At 53.9% G+C, this 5,390-nt stretch overlaps 1 long non-coding RNA gene across 1 annotated transcript; it reads left to right on the forward strand.

The window, feature by feature from the left end:
• The first annotated feature begins 2,247 nt into the window (after positions 1-2,247).
• On the forward strand, positions 2,248-3,930 carry LOC136296470 (uncharacterized). The gene is made up of 2 exons (XR_010722933.1): positions 2,248-2,426; positions 2,716-3,930. It is a non-coding gene; the product is annotated as an uncharacterized lncRNA (long non-coding RNA).
• Positions 3,931-5,390: the final 1,460 nt, after the last annotated feature.

A 5,390-nucleotide genomic window follows, 5' to 3' on the forward strand; every position in this document is an offset into this window, starting at 1 on the left:
TATACGTGTTGTGCTGGGCTGGGGGGAGGTGAGGGGCTGGGTGGCCCCATCCTGCCCATGGCCAGGCAGTACAGTTCCCTGTGGAACAGAGTTCAGCCCTGACCAGTCTTGCCTCCTGTCAGCTGGGTGCCCTGAGGTCAGAGCTCTGCCACCTCACAAAGCTCTGACCCAGACAGGGGAGAAGGTCAAGCCCTTGTTCCCCAAGGCTGTGCATGCACCTACATCATTACAGAGACAACAGAACTCCTCCTGCCACCCTCATACTGTGTGCTGCATGTGACAAAAGTCCCTGCATCCCTTGTGCTGCCAATACAGGTCCTTCCTCACACTTAGGTGCCTTGGGGAGTGTATGCAATCCCCTGCTGGTATCAGTCTCCTAAGACTTTTTCCTGTGCATCTTTGCCTCACTTCACTGTTGAATACCCCAGATGTGGCTCCACAAACAGCAATATGGTTCTCCCCTACTGCCTTTGCCTGGCATTGTTTGGATCAAAGTGGTTAGAGATCCTCATACAGAAAAGAAACCAGAAGGACAGAAGGGCTGTGTGTCCCTCTCTTTGCCCTGAACTGCAGTTGGTGGCAGATGCCCCTGGGTGCCTGTCAGGGCAGGGGTGGTAAGTGGTGTGCGGCCCTCTCCACTGGGCACTTACAGCTTCCTGTGGGAAGTAGACTGCAGAAAGTCTGGAGGTTGCCTGCGGACTGGGCAAAGCACATGGCTGCCCCACAGAGCAGTGGCTCATGAGGACATCAGTGCCAAGTGTGGCTGTGCTGGGGAGTGAAGGTTGGCTGCAGTACCTGCTCTGGCACTCTGTGAGGCTTGAGGCAAACATAGCCCCTATGACTCAGTGCTGCCTGCAAGTCCTGTGCTTGGATATGCCCAAGCAGCAGGACACTTTCCAGCCCTTTGCCAGGCTACCTGCACGGCTGTCTGTGTCCTGGACCTACATAGCCCAGGTCTGTCACAGACATACTTGTCTCTGCTCCTTACTAGTCCCTTTTAGCTGAGATAAAAGTTAAAAGATAAAGAGAAAAGTCTTTATCCTCTCCTGGGATACTCTTCTCCTTGTACAGAGGATGCAGTTGATTGGAAAGCCCTCTGCCCGAGACCACACAGCTTCCAAAGTGGTTGTTAGTCAGGATTGTTTTGCAGCAGGCCTGGGCCCAGGCACCCACCACCGCATTGTCACCAGGTGCCAGCTCTGTCCCATGCCCACAAACCTTACCTGGCAGCAGAGTGAGCAAGCCTAAATCCCTGCCTATCTGCTCCCTGTGCAGCTGCTATGGGGAGCCCTGAGAGTGAGTCTTGCCTGACCAGCTGCAAATAGCTAAAATCAAATCAATTGTCATTAATCCATCGAGCCAGAGCACACACCATTCTCAGGGAGTACCAGGTGCATCCAAAGCCAGACAAGGGCTGCCTGTTGCACCCAGCCAAAGCAGGCAGGTCCAGAGGATAAGAGGAGGGATCAAACTGGTGATCCCAAAGATACCCTTAACTTTCCGTTCTCCCAGCAGAGGAAAAGCAGTGCCACCCTTCCCTCCCAGATACCACTTCTGCCTGGCTGGAGTCACAGCTCAGACCCCAGAGGGTACTGTGAAGTTTCTGGTGCCTGTTAGTAATCCCTGTGGGGTTGATAGTGCCTGTGTCTCTATCCCAAGGGAATCTGGTCAATCAGCATACACCTCAGCCCACACAGCTGCTGGGCAGATTCAGATACTGCTTGTTAATGGAAACCACATCTGCAAAGACAGTAGCTATAAATAGGATTAATGCAGACAGCCTCAGCTAGAAAGGCCTCTGGTCCCCAAGGAGAGCTGCCCCAGTTCCTGAGGCTGAGAATAAAACAGCGGGTGCTGAAGAAATGCCTCACTCCTCTCCACACAGCTCCTTTCTGCCACCTTCCCTGGAGGGACATGCCTCCCACAATGTGCTCCCTGAGCCCCTTCTGCCCCAGTGCTGCTCCTGCAGCAGCACATACATCAGGGAACCTTTTAACAAACACACAGCAGCAGAGTGACCTAGAAATCTGAGCCATTTCTGGATTCCTGCAAATCTACTACTGGGAATAAATGGGAGAAAAAGGAAAAACCACAACACCTACCAGGAGCTTAGGATCTGCAGCAGTTAGGGGAGGGGCAGAGCAGCAACACCTGATGGCAACAAATGGACCAATTAGGTCTGTAGCTGTTTGTCTCTGCCATATTTAAAGGGAGCAGCTTCCAGTCCATGGGGTTGGGGAAAGGATGAAGGTCACTGGGTTGGGAAAGTGGTCAGCTGTTAATCTACTGTCTTCCCCCCTCAGCTCTGAGGGCTCTAGGGAATCTGGCTTCAAAATCTCTCTCCTATGGTTGGGTTTTACAAACTGTAAATACATCCAAGGAGGTTTCCAGTTGATCTCCCTGCTCAGGCTCCATGACATGCACAGGTAATACTTCTTGCCAGATGTGTGACCCAAGGTGCCCACTGAGGACCGGAAGGAGCTACTGCAGAGCAGCCCAAATGGAGCTGTCAGGGATCTTAGTCTCTCATCCATGTGGCTCAGGTGGGGCTTGCTTTATTCCTCCAGCCACTGTCACCATGCTGGCTTCTGCCACAAGGGCTACTCCAGCAGGTCTCCGGCCAGGGCTGGCCTTGGTGGCACCATTTTTTGCTGGTTTTGGGATCTCCCTGAACTCCAGCTGCTGCTTTGCAAGGATATCCCTTATTTCTTCCAGGCTTGGCAAGTCATCATCTGTGCGGAACTGGAGCCAGTAGGTTCCCAAAGCATCACAGCCAACATTGGGCAGGGATGTAGGCACTGCCACCAGGGAATCCAGGCACAAGGGCTCCTCTTTCTCTCAGCCACACTTGTGGCCATCTAACCTGAGACCTGTGGGCAGGGGGAGTTCCAAGCTGATGGAGAGGACCATCTCCATTTTTCTGCTGCCTTCAAAAATATCCAGGCCTTCAAGAGCGACATGGGAGCTGCTGAAGGACTCTCTCTGCTGCTCTTCACAGAAGCTTTTCTGAGCTAGAAAGTTCACTTGTGATCTTGCTCAGAGAAAGTAGCTTGGGGAGGTTGTTAGGAGTTGGGAGGCATCTGCCAGGGGAATTGCAGAACAGCAGAAGGAAAAGAAAAGCTCAAGTATAGGAGCACTTGAGACCCTCCAGCAGATTAACATCTCACAAGTAATTAAATTTGAGCCCGTCTGGGAGTTCGTGTTTAGTTTTATTCCTGTGCAGAGTTTGGAACCAAAAGGTTGGAAGGGCTGAAATTTGCCTCTGCAGCGAAAGGAACAAAAAGCAGAGAAGAAAAAAATTGTACAGAGCAGAAGGAAAAGGAAACCACACAAATGCAAGATTTGCCGGTGAAAGCGAGCAGCCATGATTTCAGATCCCAGCCACCTGCCTTGCACAGGCATCTCACTGCTCCCACCACCTTCCCAGATCTCCCCCGCTCACCAGGGTGATACCCACACCCACAGCTTCTCCTGGGGGTCCCGGGCAGCCAGAGAACAGCTTTTCCATCTTTGACTTCTTGCTTACAATCTTTCATGGGAAAATCTAGAACTGAAGCCCAGTCCAGGAGCTCCAACCCATCCTCCAGTGGATGCTTGAACTCAAGGGCTGGAAAGAAACTGAGGTTTTATAGTAGGTGCATGGTAACTCCCACCCACAGCCTCTGGCTCTAGCCAGCCCCTCATCCATCCTCTGTGGGTGGGGATAGCTTAGTACTTTTTCCATACCATTCACCCTTTCTCCCCTCCCCATGCTGGCACCTCCCCTCTGCTCTACAGGGACCAACCACCGTTTTATTTATTTTTCATCCAACAAAAGAAAATCACTGGGCTTACCTCGGAGCAACTCCTGCAGGTCTGTGGTTGGCTCTGGGACTGTCATGTCTCTGTACACCTTGGGGGAGCACATACAAAAGCACGCCTGGTTTAGCAGCATCTCTTCCAGCCGACCTGACCCTGCCCCTCCAGCAGGAAGCAGAGCTGGAGCACATGCCAAGCACCATGCAAGCAGTCATGCTTTAATGCTGCCTGCTGCATTACAGCCTCAGGGAGCACACCCTCATCACACCTGTGCACACCCTGCACCAGCACAGGGAGTTTTGGCAAATTCTCAGGGTCAACAGCATCCCTGGTCTGTCCCCTTCATCTGTCCATGGACCATTCCTGCAGTGGGGCCCACAACTTTGGGTACCCCGTCGCCATGGCAGACCTGGTGAACATTCCCTGCCAGGCTCCACAGAGGGAAAGACAGACTTCCCACCTGCTGTTTCACCATTTCCCTCCCTCCATCCCTAGTAATGCTGCCTGGTTCCCTGTCTACCCAGTACGTCAGCTGCTCAGCACCATCTGGTGCCTTTGGACCAGAGACCCAGAGACTGGTTTGGCCAAAGGGTAAGGGAAATCTCATACCCTCTTTCCCAGCACCTGCTCCCTCACCAGTGCAAGGTGGGCTGTATCCCAGAGGGATGTGAGAAGATCCCCATGATGCTGGTGGGGCCTGTGAGGCCCAGGGAGCTGCGATGGCACCTCACTGCCTCCACAGCCACTAGAGGCCGACAGTGCCAGGAGAGTGGCACTGCCATGCTGGATACCCCCACCTGCCCTGTCCCCGGCCACTGCTGGCCACACCGCTTGGGGGACCCATTGCCACGCTGGCACATGGGTCAGCTCTGGCCTAGGATGGTGGCAAGCATAATTTTTTTTTTCCCTAAATTTATTATTTTTTCTTTCCCCCCTTCTTGCTCCTCCTTGTCCAATTTGTCTTCGAAGCTGACATGAGAGAAAACCCCAAATGACAGCGCCTGCCCGGCACAGTTTTACCACAGTATCCTGAAAAAGGCATCTGGTGAGCTGATAATGCAGGGGGGCTCCAGGCGGGAGCCCCTGCCGGAAGCAGAGGACTGGTGGCGGTTGAAGGGTCGATGCTTCAGCATGGGCAGCAAACAGGAAACGTCCTCAGGGCACAGGGAGCTCCTCTGGGGCTGCTCCAGGGTCTTGAGGCACAGCCAAGGCAGCCCACCCCACTGGGGCCATGGTGGGCTCGCTGGGACCCCCATCCTCCCTGCCCAGCCCCACTACCATCTTGTGCAGGGCTCCAACTTGCACTGTTGAGCTTCCTCCTCCTCCCAAGGACAGCAGCCATGCACACTGAAGATGGAGGAGCACCACAGGGATCAGTGTGGGCCTTGCCTGCCATGGCAGACCCAGCTTTGATGGCTCTGGTGTCAGGGGATGTGTCTCCATTTGTGTCACTTGTGTGGATCACTGTAGTGCCCAGGCTGAAGCCTCTGCTGTGCCAGGGGCTCCAAAGATGATGAGGAGCATCCTTCTCCCATGGGGACATGAGGGCTGAGCCTGGCAATGGCTCACAAGGTACAGCCGTGGGGTGCAGA

The sequence above is a fragment of the Chamaea fasciata genome, unplaced genomic scaffold (genome assembly GCF_029207755.1).
Source record: "Chamaea fasciata isolate MVZ Bird 193981 ecotype frontalis unplaced genomic scaffold, bChaFas1.0.hap1 SCAF_13, whole genome shotgun sequence".
In the NCBI taxonomy this organism is placed as follows: domain Eukaryota; kingdom Metazoa; phylum Chordata; class Aves; order Passeriformes; family Sylviidae; genus Chamaea; species Chamaea fasciata.